This window comes from Convolutriloba macropyga, chromosome 6 (assembly GCF_964194025.1).
Source record: "Convolutriloba macropyga chromosome 6, txConMacr16.3, whole genome shotgun sequence".
NCBI lineage: Eukaryota > Metazoa > Xenacoelomorpha > Acoela > Convolutidae > Convolutriloba > Convolutriloba macropyga.
In genome coordinates, this window is record NC_134473.1 from 60,377,873 (window position 1) to 60,392,861 (window position 14,989).

At 35.5% G+C, this 14,989-nt stretch overlaps 1 protein-coding gene and 1 long non-coding RNA gene across 2 annotated transcripts in view; one reads left to right on the top strand and one right to left on the bottom strand.

Moving 5' to 3' along the window:
• LOC142341818 (uncharacterized) overlaps positions 1 to 12,788 on the top strand; it is a 40,374-nt gene extending 27,586 nt beyond the window's left edge. Inside the window, exon 2 of the long non-coding RNA XR_012759129.1 lies at positions 12,269 to 12,788. This is a non-coding gene — a long non-coding RNA (uncharacterized LOC142341818). The remainder of the gene's footprint in view (positions 1 to 12,268) is intronic.
• The window catches only part of LOC142341816 (uncharacterized), a 127,961-nt gene that overhangs the window by 56,239 nt on the left and 56,733 nt on the right, over positions 1 to 14,989 (bottom strand). The gene's annotated exons all lie outside the window — the stretch shown is intronic.

Below are 14,989 nucleotides of genomic sequence, written 5' to 3' on the forward strand. Positions count from 1 at the left end.
AATAGTCAAGAATCTCAGCTGAAAAATTAAGAAAGTTTCAAGCTCAAATTTTTCGGGTTAATGAAACAGGAAGAAATCATTTTTAGAGTTTTTTGCTTTAGATGTTGTTCGCCGTAAGTACCCGCGAAATGCTGAGCTGGCACTTAAAGAAGCCAGGAATGCCGCAAACCAGATGGGACTGGATTTGAAGAAGAAAAATCCGAACTATGCTCAGAGCCAATCAACCAGTGCCTGAATAAACGTTATAGGATGCAAAGATATATTCGGTTATCTATTATCAAGGAACTTCAACTTGATTGAGTACATGAGTCCTTGTTTCACTTTATATTGCTGCTTTTTTGTTCGGAAAAATAACTCATGATTTATATAGAGGTATAAGTTTAGAAATTTTTGTCAACCGTGTACCCTAATCCGATGCTTTTGATGGTTTGCTGTTCTTCAATTCAGTTAATGACAAATTTGGTTTTCTCAGATAAAGAGTTAATGATTTCGGAAGGTCTTTGACAACAAATTTAGACGCTTTTTAAATGTCTTAATTTGCTCAAAATCGCCTAAATAGCCTAACTTTTCTTTTACCTTTAGTTTATTTGCCATCTTTCTTTCAGTTGAAATGAGGAACAAACACAAAAGTCTTGTTCTTGCTCAATGTGATGCGCAAATAACCAACGAGATGATTGCTCAAAATGGCCGCGAAGTTATTGCGATGGTTGAGAAATTTTCACCTGAGCATTACCTTAAACTTGTAGAAGAACAAGCTCTGTATGCCAAATACGACTCATTGCTTCGAGTCTGCTACAATGAGGCCACCAATTCGTCATTTGAGTTCAAATTGGATAATTTCGGAGGCTATGGACTGTTTTTCAACGGCACTGACACTTTGAAAGTTTCAAAAAGAAAAGTTCTGGAAAATTTGTGGGCAATTTTAGAACAAGTGGACTCAACAGACGAAAATAAAATCCTGCCCATATCCGTATTCAAGCCTACAAAAGTCTGCAACAAAATGCGCTTAATGTGCGGTTCTGTTCGTTTTGTTAATCACTCGTGTGATCCCAACTGTCAATTTGTAGTCTGTGAAATAGGTGCACAGAAATGTGTTAAAGTAGAAATACTCAAAGACATCCATCCTGGAGATGAACTTCTTGTGTATTACGGCGACGACTAGTTTGGCGAAAATAATATCTATTGCAAATGCAGAAAAGATCATTTGCATGTTCAGCAAGCAGCAGAAGCAACTCAGGCAACTGAAGTTGACGATAAACTGGAGCTACGTGTCTTTGATCCAGTTGAGTCTAACCGACTGTCTGTATTTAGACAAAATCGTCGAAGACTAGTTGTTTCTAGGAAACGCCCACGAGTAGAAGAAGCACGCTCATATCAGACAAGTAGCTCTGACAACTCGAGCGATTGGTCGTCTGATAAAGAATCGGAGAACGAACAAACTGAGTTGATGGAGGTTGTTCAATCGCAAGTTTTAAATGAAGTTGAAAATGTTACTGAGTCCAACAATTTTAATATATCGACACCTCAGGATTCTGTTGCCCCGGATTTAGAAATTGAAAACGTCAGTGAAATTGTTCCGAATGTTTTTTCAAGGCCTGCAATTGGGTTAAGCTCTTCTGAATCAGAAGATGATTGCAGTCAAGCAAATTTTAACCCAGAATCTGACTTTGTGAGTTGTGTATCAGCAATTATTTCCAGGCATGGAACGTCCGACTCGGAAGCAAAGGACTGGATCAGTTTATTGCGATTAGTTGGCACAGAGTCAACCATACCAAGCTTCAAAAGCATGAAAAGGAAATACCAGCCTACAGCGCAGGAAAAAACGGAACGTTTGAAAGCTTGTGGCTCTGGTTTTCGTTGGTCTCTTGATTTCATGACGGAGCTGCAATCTGTAATTGAGAAAACATTACAGAAATCTTTCTCTATGACAACGAACGAAAAAAAGAATCAGATTTAAATCTTCCTGCTTTCTTCAACTTGAACGCGAGAACACTAGAAGTTTTCATAATTCTTAATTCAGATGGCGTTAAGATAATGAAAGCATCGTCAAAATCTATCTGGCCGGTTTGGTTGGCAATTGCAAATTTACCTCCACTTTTGCGGTCCTCCTTCGAAAATATTGTTTTGGCTGCGCTTTGGTTGGGTAACAATAAACCAGCTTGGGACGATATCTTCGAGGTAATGTTTTAAACTAAAATAAACAAAAATGTAAATTAAAGTTCAAATTGAATTGATTCATTTATTGATTTTTTCCAGGATTTGCTGAAGGAGTTTGCCAGTAAATCTTTGCAAATAAGGTTTAGAGAGTCTTCCTTCAGCCTTAAATTCAGCATATTTCTTCTGGTGTCCGATTTACCGGCAACAGCTTCAATATTAAACATGCACCATCATCTTGCACGTTATGGCTGCACATTGTGCCTTGTGCAAACTCAACAAGGCGAAACGGCTCGTTACTATCCTATTGACAATTTTAGAATGCGAACTCCTGAATTACACGAAAAGCATCTGAAAGAAATTGAGCAAAACCATCTGAGAGATTATCGTGGTGTAAAAGGCAGATCAAAGATTTTTGCTCTAATTCCTAACTTACCTCTAGCGGCTCCGATTGACGTCATGCATCAAGTTTATCTTGGGGTTGCCAAAGTTTTGTTGCAAGTGATTGCTAAAAAGACAGCGAGAAGCGATCTTCAATTGATTGAAAGTGCCGTCAAAACTATCGCGGTAATTTTTTTTGCTTATCTTTTGGTGATTTTTATTTCACTCTTATTTGATGTTAAAAAATCGTGATTGTTTTCAGCTCACCTGCGATTTCAAAAGATCTGTCAGACCACTGCGTGAACTGGATTTCTTCAAAGCGAACGAATTGAAGCTATGGTTTTTTTATAACCCGATTCTTTTCCATTCGACTGTCAATGAAGATCTTTACGACCGCTTTATTCTTTTGAGTAACGCCATTCGTCTTCTCATGATTTCTTCTTTACATGCCAATGAAGCTGAAAAATTGATTCGAAGTTTTCTCCTACAACTGAAAAACCGATATTCCGAAGAAATCTTTTCACCAAATGTGCATGCACTCTCACACTTAGCGTGGCAAGTAAGATCTTTTGGACCTTTATGGACAGCATCCGCAATGATGTTTGAATCGGCTAACTACCTCTTGCAGTCGAAATTCACAGGAACGGTCAATCATTTGCAGCTTTTAGTCGAGCGTTATATTCGAAACAAAGATTCGTACCGAAGAGAAATAGGGGACAACAAACTTGCAGAATTCGCCAGCAAACTTCGCGGAAAAAAGAGATTCTTCAAAAAATATTTGAGTTCTGGAATACCAGATGATATCAGAGCTGAAGGAGACGTATTCTACAGCAACGCAAAGCTTAGCTTCTTTGAACTCGATTCACTCTGCCATCAGTCGTCAAGAAACAGTTATATTTCTTATAGAAGCAATGGAAGGCTTCGTTATGGCCAGATAAGGGTTTTTTCCTCAAATAACGTTCAGAAATTATCGGTTTTTGTACTGCAAATTATTGAAGTGAAAAAATGCAATCAAGCAACAGCAGCGCCCGCTTATTCTTTTCTCATTTTCAGAAGAACTTCAAAAATAGAAACGGTGTTTCAGGATGCAATCAAAGACAAGTTTTTACGTATTGATTTCAATAACACATCGTACTTGTCACCCCTTCTGAATTGCTTTGAACATGATTAGGATCTAGAAAACTACCCAAAGACATTCAAAACATATTAATATTTAATTTTTGTTCTGTAAGTACCTTGATTATCTTAATGCAATTTTCTTTGTTGATTAAATGATTATTTTGTTGAAAATTTAATTTTCTTTGCTTTTTGTTTTCTTTCTTAGTTTAGCTTCTTATTTCATGTTGAGCTGAGGTTCTGTATGTTTGCAATTTTTCTTTTGCTTCAATCTTAGAGAAATCTTGTTTCAATTCTCGGCAACCGTATCTAAGACAAATATTAACTGGTGACACATTGCAGTAAACTGTTCAAAAACGCGGAAAATTTGAACAAAGCATAAATTTTTTGAAAAAGCTATGAAAGGGTATATACTTTATTGATTTCTTGGATACCATAGAAAAGCCATCTATAATTTTTTTTTAAAAAAAACAGAAAAACAAGTAAAAACTACAGTGGTGATATTAATATGACATTAAGCTTTCGAAAAATTTAAGTTCCTTTAAATTCGTCTTTGCATACATATGCATGTAGGAAACACAGAGCAAGCATGCGGAAAACACGTACTATACGTGGATATTTAGAGAACCATGGAGCCTCAGAAAAGGCAGTTATAAGTTAAAAAACACAGAAAAACAAGTAAAAACTACAGTGGTAATATGGAAGACATTAAGCCTTCGAAAAAGCAAATTCAGTTTTTTTATTCTTCTTGGCAACCATATGCATGTAGGAAACACAGAGAAACAATGCAAAAGCCACGTACTATATGTGGACTTTTTGAGAACCAGTGGGTCTTAGAAAAGGCATTCATAAGTTAAAAAATACAGAAAAACAAGCAAAAATTACAGTGGTGATATTAATATGACATTAAGCTTTCGAAAAAGCAGATTCAGTTCCTTTATATTCTTCTTGGCATCCATATGCATGTAGCAAACACAGAGCAGCCATGCAAAAATGGCGTACTATACGTGGATATTTAGAAAACCATAGAGCCATACAGGAACCGTTATGGAACAATTTGTGGGTCATGCAAGAACTATGTATGAATCTTGTAAGAACCATTTGTGGATCATGTAAGAATCATGTAACTAATCACAAAGGTTTTTTTGGAATAACTTGATATGGACCATGTTTGGCTCATGTCGGAACCATATATGAGCCATCAAAGAAACATGTAAGAACCATATATGGATCATGTAACCACCATATATCTAATCACAAAGGTTTTGTTGTAATGGCCTTGAGTGGACAAGGTAATAACCATGTAAGAAACATGCCGGAACCATATAAGAAACTTTTAAGAACCATATATAGACCATATAAGAACCATATATGGACCATATAAGAACCATATATGGACCATATAAGAACCATATATGGGCCATGTAAGAACCATATATGGTACCAATATGCCATAAGTCGTGTACAGCGTTAAAAGCTGGAACTGCTGCATAAGCTTTGTATGGGCGTTGAAAGAACGCACAAATGACCATATTGGATTCTTGGATGCCATATAAGAATCATATATGGAGATCTTGGCAACCATAGCAAGATCATATAAGAAAATTTTGTATGGCCTGTATGGGACCATATATGGTTCTTGGATATGGTTGCCAAGAAAGGTCAACCCGGGAAGCAAAAAAACTAGATGAAGATTTTAGACTATTTTCAACCAGTGATATCAGCAATATTACACCTTCGCGTGGATGAGTGTATTTTATTAGACATAAAAACAGTCTAAATTTGAACTCTTAGATTGAGCAAACCCCCCTGGAAAAATTGAGGATTAATTACCATAATGGAGGGATTTGTCACTTTACTAACCCATCCAATTTTACAAAATCACGTGCTGTAATGTTGAAGCCGAAAATTTAGTTTAAGCATCATTTATTTCAGTATATTACTTAAGCTTTGATGTCTCGTCAACATGTAAGGGTTACCAATATACCTTCGAACATCAGACCATATCGTTCCGTTTGTTCAACATACTTCAAAAGATCTCAAATTACCCCCAAAGGTAGTTTCACTGGACTTTTTTGCCACAAGTTCCCTCTGACCAATTGAGACTTATTTATTAGGCTGATTAAATTCAGACACCTGTTACCGTCACAAGTAGACAACAACAATTATATCATGTGTCAACAGTCAATGGTAGCAGATAAGGTGACATAGATTACTTTCATTACAATTCGCCCATTTCATATCCAAGTTAAAAATTTAACGGTCATCTTGCAACAAAAGGACGCCAAACAACCGGTGGGTTAATTTTTGATTTTACATTTTGTCAAGTCAACCTTGTTTATAAATTTTTTCAGCACTACAGTATGTGACATTATATTCTGCCATTTTTTATTGAAATTAAGTTTTTCCTACATAAAACTTGCACGGCTACAAAATCGCTCTAGCTGAAAACGAAAGCCAACCCTCATTATCCTTTTTCTCCTGCACTGCAAAAAAAACCATTTCACCAAAAAAAAACATCTGATTAGTTGGTAGTTTCGGAAAAGATGTGGAAACGGAAAGTAGGGAAAAAATAATTCAAGAATATTTCAAAATGGAAATAATTTCTAAATTTTAAAAATATTTAACATTCACGGTCAGAACTTTACGATGGATGGGTACTTTCCATAGTATACACTTAAATGTTTACATTGCACGCTTAAGCATATTTTAGTTTTAAAAAGTAACAACGAAAACGATAATTCCCAAAAACGATTGTTTTACGTTTTCAAAACACTTGGTTTTGAGAGCAGTTGAAACGATTTGAATTGAGATTGTAAATTAAAATTTTACATTTGACGTTTTTTTAAATTTTAAAATTGCGCACAAACCTGGCGAAAAACTTTCAACAAAAAAATTCGCGCATCTTTTCTTACACCAATTTAAGAGCGGCTTGAAAGAAATCAACCTTGAAAGTCAACTTTTTTTCGACCTATCACTTCGGCTTGAGAGAAATAGAGAAATCACAACTCCGATATGACTGAACCCCAAAAATACACTGCAAGTGGAACTTGACTAAAGCCGCAGTCAATTACTCATACACTATTGTCAACTCCATATCAAACAAAAAAAACAAACATAACCCACTAAACGTCGGAAGAATTGCTCTCGAACGACTAGTGGCAACTCTAATCAATTGCAACCTGCTTCAGTCGGGCGGGGGAGCCTAAATGGGACTCGAAACTTCAATAGTGGGCTTCGAATAACCACATTAGAGGATCAAATATACCACTATTAAGATTTAAAATGAAAATTGCACCAGTTTCGGCGCACTTTTCATTTGACTTTTATTATTAAATTGCCTCCAATTAAGTTCAGCGGCTTGAAATTGTGATTGAAGGAAAATTTTAGATCACGCGAAATGCAAAAAGTCAAGGGCGTAAAAGTCATTCGAAAAGTCTTAACGGTCAAGCAAAAATTTTCCATAAAAAAACACACGTTTACAATAATTGCTTCTCTACGAGAGCAATTAATAACAATAAGAGCAAATTATCAACAAGTTTTTTGCAACTGAGATTTTTTGCTAAAACAAGAATTTCAACAGACCACACGATATAACGTTTTTCCGAACAACCCATTAAACGTGTGATATGTAGCAAAAAAGCACAATTTTTTATTAATAATTACGAAATTCTCTGATGTGAAGTTGCAATGTCACGACTGTCCTTGCTAACGCTACTGTCTCTGATCAATCAGTGATTGCGCAGACAACAGAATACTCAGCGAGCAAAAAAATGCAGAAAGGAAAAAACAAACCAAGAGAAAACGAACATTTGAAAATTTTGAATTTAGACCCAATGTAAAATCTGACAGGAAGAGCTCAAAACTTTTTGAATTAACACATTCGAAAATAAGTGTGCAAAGAGCTCCTAAATTATACCTTTCAAGATATCGGCGGCTACTAAAATTCCAAAATCTGTCTAAAAAATCATTTAAACTCAGAACACGAAATTAAAAGTGGTTTATAAATTTTACGCTTCAAACGAATTGAATGGTTCGCTTCTGCTACTGTTTCGATATTATCACAATTTGTCATAATCTCTCCATAATGCGTGAACAGATTTTTAAAAATCTTTGAATAACTAAAACAGAAGCCGTTAAAACATTAAGACCAGTAGTAGTTCACTGTTTGCTCAGATTCTCCAATGCGAGGCAGATAAAAAAAATGCAAGCCACCCTGCCCCCCCCCCCCCCAAAAAAAAAATTCAAAAGAAATTAGTTGATGCAAATGACACATTAATCACATGATCACGAAATAAGCTGTTCAAACTTGTAGCAACATTCTTTTGGATAACAAAAATGCAAAAAATTAGAAAGAAATTTGACATTTCTTACCAGGAACCTCGGTATAATAATGATTTTGAAGAAAACAAATGGATACAATTTCTCAAGTAACGGATCCCTAATAACTTTCAGAACTTAGCTATCCTTCACTTGAATGAATCGCGAAAATAGTAGAAGAACAAGCACTTGAAACAAATGTGAAATTCTTTCTTTGGAATTAGTTAAAATTTATTGTTTCAAATTTAAACAAAATTTCATTTCAATCAAAGTAACAGAAAGATTAATTACATTGAGCCAACATAACCGACTAACGTCGGGCGAATTGCTCTCAAACGACCGGTGAGCGGTTCGTCTTTGTCAGTAGCTAGCCACGGTAGAGAGGCTAATTTTAGCTTAATTGAAGGGGCATGAGGTGCGGGGGGCTGCACCGGAGGGCTGATGGGGGGGGGGGGGAGGTGAACAGCGGGGGAGGGCAACAGTGTGGGTGGGGTTAACGGTGGCAGTGAGGTTTTGGGCTGCACGGGGCCCTTACGGCCTGAACGATGTACAGGGGTTGGGATTGGGCGGGGTGGAATGAGAGGGGGGCTGATGTGGGGGGGGGGGGGGGGGTCAACCTTTCGACTTATACACCATAAGTATAAGTCTCCAAAACAATTTCTGTGAATCGCATATTTGTAGACTAGTGAGCTGAAAGGCTCTAAGAGCACTTAAAGACCGCTGGGCGCTACTTGTTTATTCCGTATTTGAGGACGAAAAGTCAAATGAGTCAGACGAAAAATCGGTCAGGCGAAAACTCGAATAAAAAAGACAGACAGGACTAAAAGCATTGCTAAAAACTTTGTTTGAGAGCTTTTAATAACTTTTAAAATAAGCCAAACATACATGGACAACCTAATTTTTTCCTGTATCAGAAGTTCCAATTTCGTCCGCAGTTTCATTAGATTCAATAAATATGGCGAACCGAGGCCTCTAAAGAGGATGACAATAGGCTTAATACAATTACCTGTTAGCAGTATACACTAAGGGACTTTTCTAACTTAACGTACCAAGTATTTGACCTTGAGCATATTCGCGTAAATTTGCTGACTGAATTGTTAATTCCATTCAGTTGAAAGAGTGAGAGAGGTAACTCAGAACTTGAGAGGTGAATTCTGTAAAACAAAGTTGAACGAATTTCAAAAAAGCAGAGCAGGACAAGTCCTGAACTACAATCCAAAAAAATGGAGAAAACCTAATAATCGGAAAAAAATGGCCAGCAAAGCACATGACCCAACATATAAAAGAGAAGCCACCACAGCAGAAAACCAATTCTGAAACATAACTGGAGGTTTTCCAGTAAATAGCCGCAATCGATTCGTAGATCTCCAGTGTCAAAAAGATGAAATTCTTTTTAATAAATGCTGTCAATTTCAGATTGAAGTAACGAAAAGTCAATTTCAGATTGAAGTCATTTTTGAGAGAGAGGTAGAGGTTTTGAGTGGGACAAAAAACTTAATCACGCGAACGATCAAAAAAATCTCTCCACTAATATTGAGAAATTACGTCACGCACGCAATTCAGTTGAAATTGCTAAAACGAAGGAACGCAAACAGATTTGATTTTATTGTGACGTCATGTAGTAGTAAGAAAAAAACATAGCAGGACAAGTCCCCACACAAAGAATTCTAATTCACTAAACAAAAAGAAATACCAAGAACGGACTATTAATGGATTGGAGAAAACTATTTAAAAAAGAAAAATATTGTAGCAAAAATCAAGTCAACAAAAACCACTACCGAGAATGTGAGTGGAAGTGCACACATTATTTTCTCACTCTACTCTAAATTTGAGCGAAAATTTACACCACAAAATTAATCGCTTTGTCGCTGCACTTCCTGCTTCGGTGTGACCAAAATCATCACTTGAATTTGATTACGGATTGTAATGTAATAATGAAAATTTATGAAAAATCTTATAAGACAGCGCACCAATATAATTCACATTCTTTGTGAAAAATAGCCGGAATAATTCCGCGACCAACTCAAATCGTCGGAACTTTACAAAAAACCGTACTAGCAGCCGAAACCAAAACCCTTTTAAAACAGTATACTTCAACAGATTTGATGCAAACAGTGTCTAAAACTTGCACCGTGTTCGAAACAAAGAAGATTTGAGCAAAGACATTATTGGAAAAAATAACAAAAAAAAACGACAGCATTCAGAAAAACAAAAAAACGCACAAAATTAAACGATCAGACATAACTTTGAACCAAAAAATGAACAAAAATCTTGATCGGCAAATTTTCAATAAACATTTGGTAATGCTGAAGAATGACCAGAACTCTTAGAATGGTCAAATACTGATAGACTGAGAAACAAACTGACAGGTCTAAACAGTGTGCTAGTCTCAAATAAGTTAGAACTTCACAATCAACTCTCCACGCTAAAAAGACACATTGTGAAATCCTAAGGCAGATAATATTCGTAGAAACTACACAAATTTTTTAAAATGATACTAGAGTTTAGCACTCAAGGTTCTTTCTTTTGAATTCACGCCAATTAAGACAAAAGGAGATATCATTCTTCTGTTTGAAATATCTTAGGCAAAATGAGTTCAAACTATTGCAAAACTTAAATTATTCATGAACAAGACAAAACAAACGGAATAATACTAAGGCACGCAATATATTAATTCTAAAACTAAGGCCCCAAGGTTTTTCGCAGAAAGTATGAATCATCAAAACAATTAAACGGAATTGCAGCAAATCTCAGTGCTTCAATATATAGAAAATGCAAACAAAAAAATTAAGATATCCAAGAAACAGGCTAAAATAATTTATTCAAAAAAATGATAAAGCAACAGCAAAACAAAAAGCAATAGCTCGCAGGAAAATGCAAGATTCATATAGGCAAGAACGTGGAAAACATGGACACAGAGTAAAACCATGGATACGAAACGAAAATTTTTCGATTTTTGCGAGTTAAAACGAAACTATAACAAAAAAAAAATAAAGCAGAAAAACGAATACATTTCGTTATTTAGCATTTGACGCTTATGAAAAAATATAGCCATCCTCCTGCACAAATCAAAGAAGTCAAAACAAAGTACAAAGGCTTGAAACAGTAAAGCAATTTGCAAAAACATGTCAAAAAATTTTTAAAATTGCGCTTATGAAACAATTTTTATTGAACGCCAAAAAATAACCCCTATTTAAAAAAAATAAAATGAAAATCCCTGAGGCATCAAAAATTTTTTCTTGTAGTTAACACAAAAATACAAACAAAAACGGAGAAAAATTCGACAAAAACTGGCAAAATTGAATTATTATGTATAAAATTTTATAGAAACGAAGATACCTCATGTTAGAAAGAGGCGCTCAATGCATGAAATATCAAAACGAAGGTTCCATATTCACTGATTAATGAAAATAAGTCCTTTTAATCCAAAGGCTGAGAAATAAATTAAAAAGCCAAAACTCAACTAAAAAATGGTAACTTTCTGCCCAATTTAGACTTGAAATGCATTGTTAGGCTCTCAAAAAAACGGTGGTATTATTTTCAAGAGGGTTTCATAAAAAATCAGCATTGAATAGGAGTTAATTTCACAAAAAAAAACAAATTACAAACAAAAATGCGCCAAATGGACGATAAAACGGCTGAAAACGGTTATCTATATGCTCATTCTGTCAAGATCACTTTTCAAAGTCAAAAACTGATGGCTGATGGGGTGGCAACAGGGGGGGGGGGGGGGGGGGGGGGTGTCAATCTCTAAGAACGTTCTTCGCACCATAAGTATAAGTCTCCAAAACAGATTCTGTGAATCGCATACTCGAAGACTAGTGAGCTGAAAGGCTCTAAGAGCACTTAATGCCCGCTGTTTATCCCGTTTTTGCGGACGAAAAGTAAAATGCGTCAGACGAAAAATTGGTCAAGCGAAAAATCGCATAAAAAAGACCGACAGGACTAATGTAATTGCTACAAACTTCGGTACTAATCGAAACTCTCTTCGGTACGAAACTATCTGGTACTAATCACAACTCGTTTGCGGTCTTGTCTGTTCTCGGTGTCTTAAACTGTTTAGTGTGCATAACGTAAAGTATAGAAATTCTTACAAAAGCATAATGATAGAAAAGAAATGTAGGTAAGCTATAATTAAAGCAATATCCCTTATCTGACATTAACAAAAAGGAGGAAAACTTTCGGGAGCTTTTGCGGTCTAATCTTTTATATTGAGTACAATAATTCTTGTCCTGGGCACGAATATAACTAAGCATGAAAAACGCTCATTAATATGTTTGACAACAAATTGTTTCAGGCCTGAAGTTCAATCACATCAGGTGAATACCACTATAGCATTAACATCGATAAATCAAAGCAACAGACCGCGACTCTTAACCAATTGGCATGGACAGACAAATCCTAATAGTGATTTTATCTTTATCAATGCTATTCGAAGTTGACAGTGGTGATAGCATATCGTCAAATTCGAACGAATTTTTGGCCCCAGTGAAGAGACGTTACAGGAATTACAGGAAGCACAGTCATCGAGTGATGGTACCACAGCAGATGTTATACATGAAGGGGAGATCCGGCAGACTTGCGCAATACAGGCAACGAAATTCATTCCGGCAAGGTCATAACACGGCTTAGAATATTTCTGCGAGTCAACGTGTCATTAATGCCGACAGTAGCTTCGGATCAGTTAAAGTGAAGACTCCCATTATTTTACAAACTGACAGTTTCAGTCAAGTGTCTTCTTTGCATTGTTTTTGCATAAAATCTAAATTTTGGTGAATTTAATTTCGAGCTGAACAAGTCACCTTTCGATATATTGACCTTTTCGCAAATAAGAATTAAGACGCAAATATCAATTTGCAATGCTAAGTTTAAATGCACAAAAACCAACTGATGTCGGACAAATTGCTCCGGAACGACAGGCGGGGCAATTTAATTCAGGGGGGCTGTAGCCTAGCTAACTTTTATGGGTGCAAAAATTTCCGACCAATGAGTAAAAAGACTTACGTTATGGCCAAAAATTAGAACCCGTGTATCGCCTACAATTAGAACACGTGTGTGGCCTATTTAAAAGCATCAATTAAAAAAAGGAAACAGCAAAAATAGAAGTCAAAGTGGCGCGCGTGAAAAAAAAACGCATTCAAAAACGGAAATTTGTTCTAAAAACAATTTCTCTGTCCACTTAAAACATAATTTGAAATAACATAGCCGGCAGATTGCCAGAATAGCTGCGAAAGAATAGACCTGCGTGCCATATAATAGAGATAGAAACAGATACAGATCTAAATTGAAAAAAAAATCGACGCCTCTCAAAAAACTAAGTAAAAAACATTCAGCGATAAATTAATAAAGCTTGTTAAAATTCATTCCGCAGAAGCCTCTTATTAGGGACCTTTACTGTACAAATGAGTTCCTTTGACCTTAAACAAATTCAAACTAAACTTAAGTTTTAAAGTGGAAAAGTCATTTAATTGAGTGAGGTAAGTCACGTATGATCAAAATCTAATCACGCAAACAACCTAAAGACTTTTGCTAAAGCGAGTAAGAAATGACGTCACGCGCGCAAATGCCGTTAGTGAGAGGAAGAAGTCATTCAGAAAATTTGACTTTTTCAGCTTTGCTGTGTGAACAAATGTAAAACGAAAAAAGAGCGTCAGACGACGAAACAAAAAACATAGCCGGAAGAATTCCGGAAGCGACTCGAAGCACCAAAACTTCACAAAAAGCTGAAGCCATTACCTTTTGTATTAAACCATTAACTCATTACCTCCGCGGGTCTGATCTAAAAATCGGTGAAATTTAAACCACTGTCACCAAGAGAAAGAAAATGCAGCAAAATTTTATTATTGAAAACGTTTGGTAACGTTAAAAAAGTCTGAAATTTTTAGGATGGTCAAAAAACTGATGGCCTGTTAAAGCTGACAGGGCCATCAATTGCCCTCAGATAATTAATGATTCTAATCTCAAAAAGATCGCGAAAGCAAACGGCAGATAAAAACTTTTCAAAAAAGACAGGAAAGTCAAAATTATTCAAAAAAGAGTGCTAAAACTTAAGAATCCGAGAACCACTACAATTAGATTTCTAATCACGGCAGTTAAGACAAAAACAAAGCATGATTCTTCCTTGTTGTATATATGCTAGACAACATGATTTCATACTAATTCAAAAATTAAATTAATCATAGAGAAACAAAAGCAACAGAATAATATTCAAAGGCAAACAATCGTCTTAGAACAATACCAAGCCCGGAAGAAAATTGCAATGAAATGTAATAAGTCAAAATGTTCGAAAAGACTTTCTAGCAAACTCCCAGTACTGCTTTATTTTGAATTAAATCAATAGCAAACCGAAGAAACCAAGATCTAAGAAAAAGCTGAATTCATTCAATTTTTTAACAAATGAAAAAATCAATATAACGAATACAAAAGTAGATGCCAGGACAAAACTTGAATGATACAAACGAGAATGTGAAGAATACGGACACAATGTTAGGAACACCGTAACAAAAAGACCATTTCTTGATTTTTGAAAGTTAAAAATCAAATTTAAAAAAATCAAGAAAAACGAGTACATTTCATTGATCAGCATTCGAGACAAAGAAAAGACAACGAGTCATTCGAGACAAAAATTCAACTTGCTGAACAGAATAAAACAAGAAAAAGCAGAATTCAGACATACGAAACAATGAAACATTTCGCAAAAAAGTGGTCAAAAAATATTTAAGACTGCATTTATGAAAAAAATTTATCTGTTTTTTTTTCAAAAAAACACCAAAAAATGATTGAATTTTTATTGGAACGAAATTAAAGTCCCTCATGTTCCCCAAAATACTATTTCTAGTAATTAAAAGCAAAATACAAACAAAAACTGAAAAAAAATTGGCAAAAAACTACGATAATCGGATTAGCAAATGTACAATTTTATGAAACAAAATTACATCGAGGTAGAAAGAGTCATTGAGTATATTATCAAAGGTAAGTTGCCATATTAACTGATTTTTGACAAAAAACAGCTAAAAGA